At 36.6% G+C, this 19,320-nt stretch overlaps 1 protein-coding gene across 4 annotated transcripts in view; it reads left to right on the top strand.

The window, feature by feature from the left end:
- DYM (dymeclin) overlaps window positions 1-19,320 on the top strand; it is a 439,846-nt gene that overhangs the window by 302,821 nt on the left and 117,705 nt on the right. The window lies entirely within an intron of this gene.

The raw sequence follows: 19,320 nt of genomic DNA, 5'->3' as shown, positions 1-19,320 counted from the left end.
TCATTGTTTATTAAGAAAGACAATGAATGGGCAGAGCAAAATGGAAATGATTATTAAGTGAGTGGCCATATAATTTATCATTCAAGCCAGGACCCTTTAAGAGAATAAAAGGGAATTCTAGTCAACAGCTCCATTAGGACAGAATACATAAATTGGGATGATCCTGGGCAAATTGGGACATTTGGTTATTCTGTTACTGTTAAGTAATTTTTTCAGCTCATTGACAGACCACAACAATAGAAAAAAGTAAATCCTCAATTTTGAAAGTGATACATAATATTACTTAAAAAAAATAAACTGTTAATAATTAAGTGTCAAATTCTGGCCAGGACTGGCAGGACCCATCCCTGGGGTGAGCTTATAGATGCTGGCATTTTTGTTGGCAGTGTGGCTCGGTGCTTATGTGTTGGGCTGCCTAGGCTTGAGTGCTAGTTCTGCCAGAGTAGCTCGTAATCATTAGCAAGTAAAATGGGGACAATAAGAAACCCTGCCTCTCAGGTTTAAATTAGATAATGTTTGCAAAACACTTAGCACAATGGTAATGTCACATACCAAGCACCCAAATTCTGCTATTACTTTTCCCATGATTATTACCACTACCTCTGTTTATATATTGGTGGTTAGCCTGTTTTCAATTTAAATTAATTTCAAGTAACAAATACTTCAAACTTTCTGATGGTGCTGGTAGTTTTCTGCATTTTACTTGTAACAATAATTCAGTAATTAAAGAAGTTTGGAAACTGTTTTTCATTCCAGTTTTAATATAATACAGCTCACATCTCACCTTGTATCTATGCCAGTTCTCACTTTTCAGAGGTAGACAGGCTTTCAGTTATATTATTAAATTATTGAATACAGTGGCTCTCATTTTATATTCAATTAAGTCTTAAAGATGTTTTTAGGAGCATCATGTTTTTCAAAATTCATATATTGTAGAGACTTTGGATTTTGTTGTAACTGATATGTCTCTGTTAGAACAGGGAGTACTTTTTACTGAATGGGGAATCAGGGTTTAAGTTGAAATACATTTATATAAAAAGATTTAGAATTGCAGTATAAATATGGTACTGACCTATCTCAAAACGATGGTGTACTAGGGAAACATGTGTTTTGAGTTTTTCATAAAATTTTCATAAAATTTCATAATCCTCACCCTTGACTTTTCCTACCAGGGCACTCTTTCTTTTGAAGCATTTGTGAACCCAGCACAATCTTGACTCAGATGCTTTGCTCAGTTTCATGACATGTAGCATTTCTAGTGATTCTCCAAAACAGAAACTAAATGGCAGCCAGTGCTCTGGACTCAGCCCAGACAGGTATCGTGTTTGGTTAGTATTTTTTAAAAGTTAGAATTTGTTGCTAACATAGAACAGTTAAGAGTTGGAACAGCTTAATAAATATTTACTTTTTGTAGTAACCCAGAGCCCACATTCCTCCTTGCTAATAGCCAGTTGGAACGGCCTGTTGGCCCTTTCTGTAGGCTCCCTCTTAAGCGTTTTACATTTCTCTCAGTTAATCATCACAGGTCTTTTCAGTTGCTGCTGCCATCATTGCTACACATGTAAGGAAGCTGAGTCTCAGAAAAGTCATAAGTGCCCGAGTTCACAGCTAGTAAGGGGAGGACTGGTGTTTAAACACGTGTGTCTGGAATTTCCTAAACTCATTTTTCCATAATATCAAAAGGTTATTTTTATCTGTCATTTCAGTTGGAAATCAGTATCCTCAAATATTATGTGATGCGAGCTATAGTGCCCCAAGTAACAAGTTTATCACATTTTTAAAATTATGCAAAGTTAAAATTTACATTGATTTGTCAGCTTCCCCTGAATCCCTTAAGGCTGGATTTAACTAGGCTACTTTCTCACTTCTAAGATGTTGCCATTATTGTCTGTAGAGTTCAAAGAGGCTTAAGGTAAGTGATTGAGAAACACTGTTCATTTCAACACTATTTTCCTATTTAAATACTTTAACATGATTCCCTCCCTTGAAAATAACAAATAATTGCTACCAGAGAACAAGGGTAGGTACTGATGTCTTTGGTTTTCTGTTTTCAGAAGGAACACAGAATTTAAACTTCACTTTGAATAAAAATTGTCCATGATTTAGGTAACAATTTATATCTTTCATCAAGAAACAAATGTCTCTTTCCCACAAAGATAGACTTGTATATCCTAGCTTAATAAATATTTACTTTTTGTCTGAATAGATTAGATTCTTTAATCCCAGACTGTTTGTGTCTATCTAAATAGTATTGTTATCAGGCTCGAGCTAGTGTTTTCAGGTTTCCACACACAGACTACTTGACAAATAATTAAATACATCTACTATACAAAAGTAAATTGGAATTAAATACTAACTTATGCTTGGGTTAATGAACATTTATGGTATAGGTCATGTGCCTTATTCTAGTAAAAATAAGGAAGGTATTAACCCTCCCTGCTTTAGTTTATAGTTAAAAAGAAATTAAGAGACTTACCATTTTAATAAAGTACCTTTTGGCCAAAGCTGAGTTTTTTTGCACTAGGTGGAGTTAATGTTGCTGGTGGTAAGAGAACATCTTTTATTGTTACTTTGTTTGTTGAATGAAGAGTAAACAAAATATCAAAGTGGTTAGGTACAAAGTAAGAAGTAGAGACTTGGATATCAAACAGACCTTGGGAAAGTTACTTCTCCTCAGCATTCTTCTCTATAAAATAGGGATTGTAATGCCTATTTTATAGATTACCCTTGACAATAATTTCTATAAAGGCCCAACACTGCTTGGTATGTAATAGACATTCTATAAGTGATACTGTTCCTCCTCCTCACCAGTGTCATCAACAAAATGACTACTGTTTTTACTGATGTAAAGGCATATTGTATGGTGATCATATATTCCAAGGCAAATACTGTGGCATATGATGTATTATAAACAAGTAGTAGAAGCACATGAAAGTATTCATTGTGTCAGGAAACTTCTCACTAGGTCCCTTTAATTGGGCACTGTCCTAGAAAAATAGAATCATAGTCACTGTGTGAGCCTAATATGTCTACACTGAATATTGATCAAACGCTCTTATCAGTTGTAATTACAGTCAGTGAAAAATCTATGTGTGGCCCAAAGACATGAAGCTTTGGATTTTAGATAACCTGTAGCAAAATGTAGTTCAGTAATAGTCTTGTACACTGAAGACATTGAGATCATTATGGAATGGAAGGAGCACTAGTCCAGAAGTTAAAAGACCATGTCTCTCAGCGCACTATTTGACCGACCTTGGTTAAGTTATATTTTCCTTCTTGTTTTTCCTCAGTGCTCAAAGGAAGGAGCTGGATTACACTGTTAAGTTTCCAAATAAAATGCACCAGTGCCATTTGTTCTTGTACAAAAAAATCTCTCAAGAATGGGATTCACTATAGCTGTTAGAGCCAGCAGGGGGAGCACAAAGCCATGAATTTATGTCTGAGTCTTAGGAAAAATGGGGGGGTTTATGTGGTTAAACACTAACCATAGTTCTTAAAATAGATTATTTTTTATCAAGTTATGCTCAACTTGAACTGTAACTGTCTTGAAATGGTAACATTTTTACAACTCCTAGTTGACTTCTACCTCTATAGTTATTGGTAGTTACAATAAAGAGCTGTGTTCTAAAAGGAAATTTAATAATGGTTATTTGTGAGGATCACGATGGTTTATGTTCTGTAGTGTTAAATATATTTCAATGAAAAACACTAAATTTATATCAGAAATATTCTGGTTGATAGTCTTAATAACTCTGCTGTTTGAACTTACCCAGAACAAAAATGAACTGTGGCTTCAAATACTATATAGTCTTTTAAAGTTCTAATTAAGTGATAACTTATTTAAGTAGAATCCCTGGGAATTATGGAGTTCCACATATTCTAGTAACAAAAGTATGTTTCATGAAAGCACTACCTTACAGTAATGTAAAAATATTTTGGTAAGAGATCCTACTATTGCAGACTTTCTCAAGTTTCTACATACAAGACCTTGTGTACATGTAAGTCTTCTTCATATTGTGGGGTTGTCACTATCAAAATGGACCAGTATCCTAAATAATGGAATTCTGAGTTTGCTCCTACTTTGATGTCAAAACTCTTTTCTTTATTTTTGGTTACACTCTGTGATGTTTTCTGTATCTCTACATATTCCTATCATGGTTTCCCCTTCTTTGTTGATTTTATTACTTAGAAGTTAGCCGAGGAAGTGAATAACTTAGTTTGTTGAGAATTATGTTAAATCAGATTAATAAAACTAAATTAAGTTTATAGCTTTCTGTTGGGTATTGGTAACCATTTTATGAATGGAAATCTTTGTTAGTGATTTGGGTTTATGTCTTTAGAGGTGGGGAAGGGGCTACTGCTGTATTTGAGGATGAATCATGGTAGAAGTAGGTTTCCTATGAAGTTACTATAAATATGTATTTTGCTTCTTGGTTTTTCTAAAAAGTGTTTCTACATTTTAACTCAAAGTATATTTTATCCACCAATAATCATTCATATTTCTTAAGAATTTGGCTGGTCAGGATTTTTTTTAGGAAAGGAAAGTGGGGAAGTAGAATAACCAATTCTCTGTGTGTATACAGCAGTCATTGCAGAGGAGTTGAAAGAAGAGGAATGGACATCTGTGCCCTTGAAAGTACGTTCATCGATGAAATGGGATAAATATACAAGCAAAAGATAAAGGAAGATACATATATATGTTAAAAACATGCAGAGCAAGTATAAATTAGTAAATAAGCCCACAAGGGTTGAAAGGAAGTTGGAATAAAAAGAGTTTTTACAATCTAAAGGTTTTTAATAGTAATAAGTCTGGTAGAAGTTGAAAAAATGCAAATAGTAAAGATATAATTACAATTAAGATTTCCTGTGCCTGTAGCTCTCCCAAAGGCTAATTATATTTCTTAAAGTAACACTAAAGGCTAAGCAAAAGAAATCCCAAAGTTCTACTTGGGATCCTCACATTAAGGGTCCAACACATGGAAAATACCTACCTGATAAGTTGTGTTGTAAGAGTAGGTATTTTGCAGCATTTTCTAAACACAGGGATAGATATCATCCTGTGTCTGTCTTTGTCGAACAGGACATATAGTAAACATACACTATGTAGTAGGCTACTCCTGAGAGGAAATTTCTTTGCAATTAGGAAGTGCTTCATGACGCATGATGCAGCTTCTAAACTGTTGTCCATTCTGGCTTCTCTTGTGTTCACTGTGAGATAATACCACTTCCCAAATGAAGTTCCTCATTAAATATTATTTCAGTCTTAACTGTTGCCATGAATTATTGACATTGTGCTATAGAATTTTTTTTTTTAAGGTGGATGGTTTTGCTATCTGTTTGGTGTGTAGTTTCTCAAGGGACTAAGAAAGGGTAAGAGAGAGAGCTTAAATTCTTTCAATTCAGAAGATTTGTTTCTATTTGTTGCAGAATATTTTCTAATAGAGTAGAGAAAATACTGTAAGACTTCTAATAAGTTTGATATCTTTAGAATTGCATATTAATTACAAAATGCTTTAGGTCTTTCATTGTACTGAGTTTATATAAAGATACACATTTTGAAGTATATTATACAGAAAAGAGGTATAAAAATAAGTTAAAATTAGGAGTAAATTACTTAGTTCACTCTTATTAAATAGCATTTCTGACCAAATTTAGTCAAAATTGGAAAAATCTGCCTAAGAAAATAATCTTTTTGCATTATGTCCACTTATTATCTTTCTACTGAATTATGTTAAAATTAAAAAACAAGTTTGCATGAATGCCGTTATAAAAAGTAAAAGTAACTGTCTTTAAGCTAATGATAGACTCTTTTATTTCACACAGTTATATTTTTGGTACTTTGGTTACCAGATTGTGTATTGACAGATCATGTATTTTATCCATTATTTATAGGACATTTTTACTGGTAATAATTTGTGTAACATTATTTTTAAACTTGTTAGTTATCTTTCAGTTTTCCTTTTATGTCTTCCTGATTTTGTTAACTAATAGAGATCGAATTCCTGATTTTGAGCTTTTTTTTTTTTTAAAGAAACATTGTTTAACTGAATACTTTGCCATGTTGCATGACTAGTTAATTTTGGTTGTACGTGTAGTTTTTTGTTATGCGGTCATAGTGAAGATCATCCTGGACATTGTAACCATAATTTCAAGTTCTGGATGGGATACCTTGTGTATTTTTATGGCAATAAGATTGGATTCTCCAGTTGTGATTCATGGTATACCCTTTCGGTGAGAACCTTGCTTACCAGACTTTATATCTTTTCCTTTTACCTTCAGTATTTTTGAAGATGATGAGTTACTGAGTCTTCCTTAGAATGTTAAAATATGGAGCATGGAGCAATATAGATTCTAATGAATCAAGTGTGAATCTGGACTCATCTTTCTGTGCATTATGCCCTATACTGCTAGTCCGCTAAACATTTGCATTTTCACAAGCCTTATGTAACAGTCAGTGAGCTGCTGGTGCTGAGGTTTCTTATTTTTGTAACTCTGCCATCTGTGCCATAAAATCAATACCATTTTTGCGCTTATGTTAGATAGAAATGAATTTTAAACTAGTTATTATGTATTTTAAATAATGTTTATGTTTATTAGGTCAACTACATGAATGGACAATTTGTTGTAACTTTGTTTGTTTGTATAAATGTCATGGTTCTTAGCAAAGATAATTATGTAGTTAGCCATCTCCTTCATTTTAATTTTAGGTCCTTAAAAATAAGATTTTTTTTTAAACCAAAAATATATTTAGACCTCGTGTTTCCAGCTCTGTAAGGTAAGAATACTGATGTCTTCACAGTTTCTTTTACTGGAATAAGGTGGAAGGGAAAAAGAAGAAAGACAAGTCATTTATAGCAGGCATATTTTAGACCTTGTTATATGCAAACCATGTCAAAAAAAATCTACAGTCAAGGTCTTAAGTGAACTTAGCATTTGGTGGGGAGGAACCTATGTGAGGTATGTGTGTGTATAATATACATATAGATGTATAGTAATTTAAGAGCATTGAGCAGCATATTGAAACAAATAATTAATACTATAAAATTTCAAAGAGAGGAAAAGCCTGGGAAGTTACTATTTCTGATACATTCTACAAGTATGAAGGGACATGAATCTTAAGATGAATTTGTTCTAACCTTCATAGACATTGATGAGTTCTTATTTTATAAAACTGTTGTAATCCTCAGACTTCTCCCACATTTGTTAGTGCCATCCAGTATCTGCCCGTTTCCCTCACCTCTGATTTGGCCTGTCTTTGACAAAGGCTTCCTGAAACTTGTCCTTGGTAATCATTGGTCTGCTCACTTTCCCTGAAGTGATGGAAGGATTTTTCCCGAGAAGCAGAGAAGCAGAATGAGGAAGGGAAACGTTTTATGCCACCAGACCAGTATTTCAGAAGTAGTCACCTTCTTACCCTCCCCTACAGCTGCCCACATCCACACGCGCCCCTTCCCCATTCTACAAGTACAGCTACACAGTCACTTAAGGTTGGGCTGGTAGTCTAGTGTTTACATTGTTGTACTGAGATGTGCACAACTGATCCATTTAGTACAGTATAATATTTGCTTTCTTAAACAATTTGTCTACAAATGTCTTTATTTTAATCTTTTGAATAGCAATTTGACAGGGGTCAGAATTCTACATTCAGAGTCACTTTCCCTCTACATTTGGAAGGCGTTGCTCATTGTCGGGTAGCTGTTGAGAAGTCTGATGCTATGCTAACTCTTGACAGTTTCTAATTGGCCCACCCTCCCTGTGTTTCTCACTCTGTCAATTTTTAGAACCTTCTTTTTTCTCCAGTGTTTTGAAATTCCAGCCGTATGCTATTACATGGGGGATTTTTTGTTTTTACCTATTTTCTGGATTCATGGTGTGCTCTTTCATTCTGGAAATGCACGTTTTTCAGTTTTGAGAACTTTCCTCAAAATAATGCTGTAATGTCTACACTTTCTCCTTCCATTTTCATTGTTCTTTTAAAAAACATCCCATGTCAGACTTTGTGGATCAGTTCCCTGATAGCCATTTTTCTCGTGTTTTCCATCTGTTTGTCTTTTCAGGAAAGTTCTTCAAATTTGTTTTCCAACTCTTCTATTGTTTTTTTCTTTTGTGCTTTCATATTTTCATTTTCCAAGAGTTCTTTTTACTTCTCCAAATAGCCCTTTTTTTAATGGCCTCCATGTTTCATAACTGCAATACATTTTTCTTCCTCAGCTTAATAATTGTAACACTTTATGAGTTCTGATCTCTTCCCTATGTTATCTCTGTTTCATCCAGGTTCCTTTTTTCTTTTGTGCTTGTCATTTTAGTGACTGGTGATCTTTGGCAGAATTCATATTTAAAAGTGAGGCACTAAGGAACTGATTGGAAGTTCTTCGTGTTCAGGGTGGACTTTTGTTGACTGGCGGCTTCATTTAGAGTGCTTCAACTGGACTGGATTTTTTTTTAGGATCACAAAGTGTCATTAATTGTGGATCTTCTTACACTTTTCAGTTTTTCCTGAGAGTAGTCCTCTGATAGTTTTCCTAAGTATACAAACAAGTGTATATACAAGCCAATGACATCCTCTGAGCTTACTGGGGGATAAAGCCAGAGGTGTCAGTTGTTCAGCATCTAGTCTCTTAATCACTCTCTTTCAGTATAGCTCTCCCATCCTCAGGTACAGCCATCCTCGTCCGAAGGCCAGAGTCTTTCTGCTTCAACTTTCTGAGAGTGGACACTTCTGTTCTTCTGCCAAGGTGGAAGGTAGCACTCACTGGGCTAAGCAAGGGAGGAAAAAATGGGAACTGAAAGTCTGACCTTATTAATACAGATTTTCAGACAATCTTCCTGTTCATGATCCCATCCACACCCTACTTTCTAATACCTGGTACTTCTAATATGCATACCTTGCTAGATTTCTAGAGTATCAACTCATAGCATCTGGTCTTTCTTCATTTCTAGCTTAGATTTTAGCTTTTTCTGGTCTCTCTTCTTTTCTGTATTGATACTAATTACTGAGTTTTCTCATCATTGCCATGGCTTTAAATTCCGGTTATCTGTGCGCAGTTCCTAAATACATATCTTTAACCAGAATCTCTTCCCTGAAGTCAGACTCATATATATCCAAATGTCTACTAGAAACTTCACTTGTATAATGAATGGGCATCTCAAACTCACCATACCAGAAGGGAACTCCTGCTGATCTCCCTGCAACCTGTTCCCCCTACAGTCTTTCCCATCTCAGGAAACGGTATGCCTGTCTTTCTGTCTACTTAGGCTAAACACCTTGATGATACCCTTGACTCAACTTTCTGTCATTCCCCAAAACCAGTCTGGCAACAGATCCTGTTGGCTTTGCTATTAGTTGGGTTTGTAATATGCAGGAAAAATCTCAGGTGAAACTAAGAAATGTAAGGCAATTATATTTCTAGGTAGATGGGAGAGAATTTTTGGCGCAGTAAAAATATGGAGAAAAGATAACATCCTGGCCATAAAAAAATAGCAGTTATTTGTCTAAACCAGATAAAGTTTGAAATTTTAAATTTAGTGGAGCACTTTCTTTTCAGGGAGTTCTGTTTTGTATTTTATTCCGTGAACCAATGTTGACTACCTGCTGTGCCCCAGGACTTGTACTAGGCACTGAGAATACTGCACTGGGTGGAACAGGAGGAGGTCCCTGCCATCGTGGAGCTTCCATACAAGTACAGGAGTCAGAAAACTTTTTCAGTGAAGGACTGGAGAGTAAATATTTTAGGCTTTGCACATCAGATGATCTCTGTCAAAACTACTTAGCCCTGCCATCATACCATGAAACATAGATAAAACGTGAATGAATGGATGTGGCTTTGTTCCAATAAAATTTATTTGTAAAAATAGGTGGTGGGCCAGATTTGGTCTACAAGCTGTAGTTTGCCTACTTTTGTTCTAGTTGATGAAAATAATAAAAACATAAATAGAAACAATACATAGAAAAGTGTATGGTGTTGTTGAAAGTGGTAAGTAGTATGGGGGGAAAAAAATCAACTAATGAAAGGAAAATAGGATGTTCCAGGGTTGGGCTGTGATTTTAACTAGAGTGGTTGTGATAGGCCTGGAAGAGGTGGTATTTGAGCAAATACTTGAAGGTGAAGGAGAGCTATCCCAGACCCTAGCATGTGTAAAAAAGGAAAGATTTGTCTGAGAGATGCTTAATGGAGAATAGCTCACAAAAAAAGTGGATGAAATGTTGGAAACCTCAGAGGCTTGACTTGGAGAGTCAGCACCTCCGGGGCATACCCTCTCTCTCTCTTTCTCTCCCTCTTCTGCTCTCTCCTATGTCTGTTTCACTGTCTAAGCTTATGTTTATTCTCTCTTCTTGCACATGGGTTTTAAGTGAAACCAGCAACTCCAGAATTAGATCTTTAAAATCCTCTAACAAAGAGGAAAGCAATGTTTCTTATATATCCATTGACCAATCTTTGTAATCTGGGGAGTGGGGTATTATAACTGACTGAGCCTATTCATGAACTCAAAGTTTTTTCAGGAGAGTTCTGTTCCTACAAGAAGGGACTGGAAGTATTATTCAGCCATAAGAAGAAAACAAATCCTACCATTTGCAACAACATGGATGGAGCTAGAGGGTATTATGCTCAGTGAAATAAGCCAGGCGGAGAAAGACAAGCACTGAATGATTTCGCTCATCTGTGGAGCATAAGAACAAAGAAAAAACTGAAGGAGCAAAACAGCAGCAGACTCACAGAACCCAAGAATGGACCAACAGTTACCAAAGGAAAAGGGACTGGGGAAGGTTGGTGGGGAAGAAGGGAGAAAGGGAGTAAGGGGCATTATGATTAGCACACTTAACGTAGGTGGGGGGCATGGGGAAGGCAGTATAGCACAGAGAAGACAAGTAGTCGTGACTCTGTAGCATCTTATGCTGATGGACAGTGACTGTAATGGGGTATGTGGTGGGAACTTGATAATGGGGGGAATCTGGTAACCACAATGTTGCCCATGTTATTTTATATTAATGATACCAAAATAAAAATTAAAAAGAGGGAGCAGGAGTGAATCATGATGGCCAGACAAAAACAACAGCCACCATAGTCAATAAAAAAAACCCAAGTAAGAGATAACATGGTTTTGAGTGCAGGATCTGAAGTCAGATTACCAGGGCATAAATTCTAGCTCTTTCCCCTATGAGCAGTATAATCCTTGGCAAGTTATTCTGCCTCTCTTATATCTTAGTTTCCTTTTGTAGAATGTGATGATGACAATAATACCCCTTATGCCTGTTGTATATTAGTTTAGTAAACAATTATAAAATATGATTCGAAAGGGGTTAAAGAAAAGATTATAAAGAGGATGATCTCAGTAAGTGACAACTACCATCATTCTTATTATTTATCCTCAGCATAAATAACTGGTGGGATCCAGCCTAGGAATGGAAGGTTGCATTAACCTTAAATCCCATAATTAGTTCAATCTATAATATTAAAAGACTTAGAAAGAAAGCCAAATGATCATCTTAGTAGTACAGGAAAAGCATTTGATGAAGTTCAACACGTAATTTTTTAAACATTCAGTTAACAAGGAATAGAGGAAATTTCCTCGACCTGATAAATGGCATCTATGAAAAACTTATAGCTAAAATCATACTTAATGGTAAGAGGCCACTAATTTGTTCCCTGGAATCAGAAAAATGGCAACAATTGTTTGCTCTTACATTTATTTAGCATTATACTAGAGGTCCTAGCCAGTGCAGTGAGTCAAGAGAAAGAAATTTTAAAAATCCAAATGGGAGAAGAAGATTTATAACTGTCTTCATTTACATAAACATGGACATACATTTTAAAAATCCTAATCTTCAAAAAATCTACTGGAGTTAAGAAATGCGTTTAGCAAGGTCATAGAATACAAAGTCAGTATATAACAATAATAGTACTTTGATTTTCTTGTGATAAATAATCAGAAATCGAAACCTACTGTTTTGAATCATTTAAAAAAATACCGTTTATGGTAGCACAAAAATATGAAATAACTGAGGAATAAATTAACAAAATACATGCAGAATTTGTACAGGGAAAACTAAAACATTGCTGAAAGAAATTAAAGAAGACCTATGTAAACAGGGTGATCCCATGCTCATGGATCAGAGACAGTATTGTTAAGGTCCTGAAATTGATCTGTACATTCAGCACAATCCTAGTTCAAATCTCATCAGGCATTTTGGTAGAAATTGACAAGTTGATTCTGAGAGAAATTATTTACAAAAAAAGTACCTTATAAAGACTTGTATCTGCTAGTGTAATTCAGAGGCAGGGAAAGCACAGGTTAGAGAAATCTTTCACATAGGGGATGGCATCAGCAGCAGGGAGTTGTGCCCTGAGGGAGAGTCAGCATTTCCATGGGCAGAGAGGAGGGAGGGGGTTCAGCACGCAGACAGAATACAAAGACTTGTATCTAGAATGTATAAAGAACTCTTACAAACCCAGGAAGAAGAAAAACACCCATTTTTTATAACAGGCTGAAGATTTGACTAGACAACCAAAGAAAACATAGCACAAGAAACTTCGTTAGGGGAATGCAAATGAAAACCACAGAGAAATCTTCATACCCACTAAAATGGCTTAAGTTAAAGACTGACTTATCAAGTGCTAGCAAGAATGTAGAAGAATTTGACAGTTTCTTAAAAACAAATAGGACACAACTCAGCAGTCCTATTTTTAGGTGTTTATTCAAGGAAAACAAAAACATGTTGAAATACAAATGTGTATGAATGTTTATAGCAGCTTTATACATAATGGCTCAACACTGGAAATTACCCAAGTGTCCACCAACTAATAAATAAACAAATTAAGGTTTGTTCATACAGTGGAAAACTACTTAGCAATAAAAAGGAATTAATTACTGATACACAAAACCACAGGGATGAATTTGAAAAACATTATGCTAAGTGATAGAAGCCAGACGTAAGAGAATACACAAGATATGATATCATTTACGTGAAATCTACAATAGGCAGAACCATTGAGAGAAAACAGATCAGTAGTTGCCCTTCCAGAGACTGGGGGGAAGGACGTATTGGAGGAGGAGATTGACTGCAAAGGGGCTCTAGGGAACTTTCTGGGGTAATGGAAATGCTCTATCTTTATCATGATTATGGTGATGAATCGCCTGAGTGTTTATATTCTTCAAAACTTACATAATTGTTTATTTAAAATTGTTAAGTTTTATTGTATGTGGATCATTCCTCAGTAAAGCTGATTAAAAATAAGGTGACCAGCGTAACTCTATATGTCAACCAAGTAGTGGAGAAGTTAGTGTAGTTCAGAGGCAGGGAAAGCACAGGTTAGAGAAATCTTTCACATAGGGGATGGCATCAGCAGCAGGGAGTTGTGCCCTGAGGGAGAGTCAGCATTTCCATGGGCAGAGAGAGGGAGGGGGTTCAACACGCAGACAGAATCCTTGTCTACAGAGGATAAAGAGTGAAACTTGGCGTAAGGAGATTTCTTTTCTAGCCATAGCACTGCCTTTAATAACTTGAATTATATTTTATATTTCTTTGAATTCTAATAGCTCCTTAGGATTTATAAAGAACTTGTGCACTAAGTAATTTTTACCTTGGTTGAACTACCAACTCTCTATAACTGTTTCTTTATCTGCTCCTATCCTCCTGTGGAGCTGGGGTGCTGGTTTCTCTGATGCCTACGTTCTGAGCGTGTTAGAGGGAAGGATGGGGCCGTGGAGAGAAGGCGACTCAAAACGATGAGGAGGAACCCATGGCTATGGCTTCCCCGTACATACATAATTAAACTTTGTTTTTTTCTCCTGTTAAAGAAATTGTGAGGAATGACAAAGCGTTTGTGAGAAATGCCTGAAATTTGAAGGAGGGAACCCCCACACCACCTCCTGGTAATTGCCACCTCTGTGCTGCCCTCCCTTCAGGGTATTATTACTCTAGCTCTGTGCTCCCCAGCGCCGCCCACTTCTCCACATCCAGCCTCTCTGTCAGCCACCGAGGTCCAGCGTCTGACGACTCCTCCCCACTGTAAATAGTTTGGGGTACAGTCACCACTGATTTCTTTCCTTGGGCAAATCCATGACCACTTATTTTTTTGAAGTCCCTCTTTACATTTCCACAGCGGTGACTACTCTTCCCTCCAGAGGCCGCTCATGGCTTCCAGAATGTCTTTCTCTTTTTATTCTTCTCCTGCTTGTGACTGTTTCTCTGTGTGCCCTTACTGACTACCTTTGCTGTTTACCCTTTTAGTCTTGGTGTTTCCCACAATTCTGTCCTTATCCTTCTTTTCTTACATTATACATTATTCGTGGGTGATCATCTGTACTTTTATTATTTCAGTTGATATCCCTAAAATTTTTTGATATCCCTAAAATTTCTCACCTCTCTTCTGAGCACCTGATTAGTATTTCTGAAGGCACACCCAGATATTTTTAATCATCTCCACCTGGATATTCTTGAGCACCTCTGGGTTTTGTGGCAGAATTGTTAAGAGCACAGATTCTGGAGGCAGCCTGCCTGAATTTGACACCTGAGTCCACTACTAGTAGTAGCTGTGTGCCGTAAGCAAATTACCTCTTTCTGTCTCAATTTCATCTTCCATTAGAAAAAGAATAGCACACAACTCATATGACTGATTGATGAACAGTGTCTGATATACAGTAAGCACTATGTATATAAGTTTTAGCTGCTGCTGTTCTTTTCTATAAGGCACAACTCTTTGTCTTCCTGGGCCCTCTCCCTACTCTTCAGCTCCTCGAATATTCTAGCATGTTCAGTTGTATTCTCAGCCAGCCACTGAGTTTCCCAAGTGAGAAACCTTAGAGTCATCAGTGAGTCCCTTTTTTTATTTGCTATGTTGTCTCTTTTGTCTTTCAAATTGCTCATACTGCTTTAGTTCAAGGTTCCCTCATCTCTTTTAGTAGTGTAAAAGTTACCTGAAGGGTCTGTTTCTATTCTTGTTGCCAACTCTTGTCCATCCTTCCCTCTAGGGACAGAGGAATCTTTCTAAAATATACTTGTGCCTCACTGCTCAGGCCTGTGGTTTTCAAACTTTGCTTCATGGAACCCTGGGGTTCTGTGGCTGGGACTGTATGGCCACCATGAGGTGGAGAGCAGTGGGGAGAGATTAAGGACATAGAGGACAAGGAGTAATCAGTGTCCTGCCTCTTCCTTGTTCCCCACTGCCACCCTGAGCACCCAGCACAGCAGCTTGGCTTTTGTCTCTCCTTCTAGCCCTGCTGTCATAAACACCTCTGGCTTTCAGGGAGAAGTTCAAGGTCTAAGTGAGACATAAGGGACACTTTTGTGAACTATCCCCACTACTGCCCCAACCTTATTGCTGTGCTCCACCGCATACATAACACTTGATGAGTGTGTGCTGTACCACTTCCTGTGCCAGCAGTGTTCTGGTGCCTTCCCTCATGCTCTTTTCTCTGCCCAAATACCCTTACCATTGCCTCATTTGCCTGGCTAATTCCTAATTGTTCCTATAGGTTCAGCTCAGGCATCATCTCCAGAAATGATTCCTATTCCTGCCTTCAGGACACTTGGGAAGCCCTTCTCTTTGTCCCCATAACATTCCATGTTCTTCTCTCACCACCACCCTGACAGTAGAACCTTCCATGTAGGTATACCCTCTCTGACCTGTCTGCAAGGGCAGGACAAAGACTGTGTTGTTTTTGCTTGTCACTATGTCCCAGGCAACTTGCACTTTGCCCGGCACATAATAGGTTTTTGGTAAATATTTGACTTAACCATCTATCCCAGTGAATTAACAAGATGAAAAACAAACCTCTTAGCATGTTTTTTTTTTTTAACAGGACACTGCCCACCTTGCTCTATCTCTTGCCGCCTCTCACCTCAATGGATTTCCAGTTTTTGGCTTTATAAGATATAGGTACTTCCCTCAAGTCTTTCTATGCTTTTCTGTACACTGTTTCCCCTTTCTGAATTACTTCCCCCCCCCACCATCTTTACATTTCCCAACTAGCAAACTCCCTAGCTCTCAAAGCCACTTCAAAATTGATTCCTCTATGAAGTGAACCTAATATTCCTCTGTGTTCCCACGCCCCATTCTTCAGACCCGTGGCATTCTCTGATTTCAATATTAGAGCTTTTTTTTCCCCCTTATCCCATTAGACTTGAGCTCCTTGGGGGCAAGGAACCGTGTCTCTTCCATTGTTTTGTAAAACTGGTCTTCTCTTAGCTTCTCCTTAGAACAAAGACCAGGGCTTTTGATGTGCTGTAAGTGGCCCTTCACACTTGTCTTCAAACTGTCTTCAGTCTGATCTCATCTGCTGCCAACTGTACCCTGAACTGCAGCCCTTTCCAGCATCTTCTGAGCATATACCAGATTGGACTGACCACACAGTTTATCACATGTTGGCTTCCTTTGTGAAGTGCTGACTGTTGGCAGGGACTTTGTTTCCTTCAGAATGGTGTACTCTTTTTATTCCATTGTTTTACATATGTGTCATATTTCAGGCATACACCAAGAAGAGTAGTAATACAGCAATCTCTTATGTATGTATATAGCCAAAAAAAGTTATTTATATATAGAGAGAGCACTGAATCCCTTATTTTTTCCTCCCTAATCCCATTTCTTTTCCCTTCCTTCTCAGGGGATAATGGCAATCCTAAGTGTATTATTTATCATTTTGAATGTTCTGTCTGTAGAAGATATGTAATATTATTTTGCATTTTTAAAACTGTATAAATACTATTACCTTGTTTGTTGTTCTACAAGATTCCTTGCTTGTAGAACAGCATTATTTTGAGATTTATCCATATTTCTGCATGTAGCTTTGGATAACTTTAAACTGCTACATACTATTTCATTGTATGACTAGCCCACAATTTATTTACCTATTCTTGATCTGTGTTTTGGTGGTTTTCAGTTTTTCATTGTTAGACCAATTTGTAATGAACGTTCTTGTACAGAAAGGAAATTCTAATCTTTAATTTTAAAAAATGTTCTGGTAGCTATATCCTAAGTGAATACTTGCACACTTGAAAGGCAGTTTCAACTTACCTTTTAAAATTAGAATTGCCCTTTACTTGCCAACATCGTATGTCTTTATCACTTACTCTGAATAGCATTAAATGAGGGCTAGTACTTTGAGTGCAAAGCTTCAGCAGAAATTACTTAGCTCCGCAATTCGCAAGTCATGTCTCCTATAAATTTAGGTCATTTTGCCCTGAAAATGCTAAATGAAAGCCAAAATTAGAATGTTAAAGAATTACTTTGAAAGCTCTAGCTATATGACTTGAGGAAAAGCCTGTGAAGTTGTAGAAAAATAACAACTTGAAGTAAGTGTGAATTGTCTGTTTTTCTTCATTCATGATCGAAAATTGTAAGTGACCTCAAATCATCTGTTCTTACACCAGCTTCCTTAAAAGTGCTGGGCCCAGTAGCCACAGCTTCTTGAGGTGGACCATTTCAACATTTTATTCCCTTAATAGTCAAATTTTCCATTCTGCCCAACTTAAAGAGCTTACTGTTTGAATAGAAGCTTCCTTGTTTTGTCTTCTACTAATAAGGAAAGCAGATTGCTAGTATTCTCTTTTGAAATAAATAAACCAGCCTTTCTGCTCCGAAGGAAACAATTTCAGATTTTGCTTTGATTCTTTGGACTCATTTACTAATTTTCCTCCATCGATGATGAAAGTTGCTATGGATTATCTCTGTTGTCCTTCTCTGAGAGTGCACTCTGAAGACACTGAGGCAGGGAGAGGATCCCAGCTGGCTCAGCCCACGAAGCAGCTGCTGGTGCTGGTGTTTCATAAATTCAAAGTGCACTGTTTTGCTCCAGTTGCCCCTTTCCTCTTACTAACACCAAGAAGCTCATTTCTTCCAGGTATATTTACTGTTTTCCCTTTTTGTTTGGGCATCCAGTTTGTGCCTTTGAGTCTTGCCATGTCCTAAACCAAAACTGACTGCCGAAGTTCTTCTCGTCTCAGAAAACTTCCGAAATTCCATTTAGTCCAGAAAATGTACAGCAAACAGTTAAAAGAATCTTAACTAGCATTTCCATGTGAATGTGCTTTTTACACTATCCTAACATATTTTTACCTTTTAAAATTTTCATCTCCTGCAAAATAATTTGTGCATATAAAAATACATATGGTTAATTCAGTTCACTATTATGTTCACTTGTTCTTTTACTGAGCAGTTTTACTTCAAGAAATTTATCCTATGGAATAATCTTACCTTAGGTATGCTAAAAATTATGTACAAAGGTTTTCATTGCAGAGCTGTTTAAAATTTTAAAAAGGAAACATTGCAATGATTGATTTAATCAACCAAAATAAATTACAGTATATCATATGCTTAGATATCGAGTTATTGACACTCAATAAATGTTTAATGAATCAGGGAATATGTTGTTAAGTGAAAAAAGTGTAAGATACAGAATGGTACGTGTGTTGTGGAATAAAAAAGATGGATATATATGTACAGTATTCATTTCTATACATACCTAGCTGCATATGGCATTTCTGGAATCATATGCTTTAAACTGCTTATATGTATTAGTTACCAGTGGATCATGAGAATGGGTGTGAGTAGAAAGTACGATGTTTACTTTTGACCTTAAAAAGGAAAAACAAAACAAAAAGTGGTACTAAATCTCAAATGGAGAAGATCTAGAAAAAGACTGAAAAAAAGCACATGGCTTTATAAAGTGAATCTTTCTTCCTACTTCTTTACACAGCACTACCACTCCACTCTGCTCACTGTCTCCTGTCTTGCCTCTGTGCTTTGGCTTCTGTTTGAAAATATCTTCTCTCTCTTTTTGCACAAATAAGTCTTTTTTCCTCTTCAAGATTCAATACAGGATCTAACCCTTTCATAAAACTTTTCTGTACTCTTCCATTGAAAAGAAGTGTCTCCTTTAGACAATACCTTTAATCAGTATTATATGACCTAACTCATATTCCTTCAGTAATTCTTTCACTTAGTCTTTCTTCCTACTGTATTTGAGTGTAGATTTAAAGAATATTCATTACCCCTGTTATATTTGCTTTGCACAACATCTAGCATTACCACTAATTGTTTAAGGAATTTTTTCCTTGATAATGTTAGTTAAAACTTAATCTAGAAAGAATATTTAGTAGCCATGTCTTCAGTGAATATCCCATTTAAACCATCTGAAATAGTTAGGGATCATTCTAAATTGATATTTAAATCAATATTCTATTTAGAAGAGTATCACTAAGAAATGGTAATGTTTTTGGCATCAAAAAGATGCTATAGGTTGACTCATAGACACTGAGAAGTGACTAGTGATTACCAAGAGGGAGGGGTTAGGGTGGGTAGCGAGGGAGGGTGAAGAGGATAG

This window comes from Manis pentadactyla, chromosome 6, assembly GCF_030020395.1.
Source record: "Manis pentadactyla isolate mManPen7 chromosome 6, mManPen7.hap1, whole genome shotgun sequence".
Classification (NCBI taxonomy): domain Eukaryota; kingdom Metazoa; phylum Chordata; class Mammalia; order Pholidota; family Manidae; genus Manis; species Manis pentadactyla.
The sequence above is the reverse complement of the archived record's forward strand: the minus strand, read 5'-3'. Positions and strand labels throughout refer to the sequence as shown.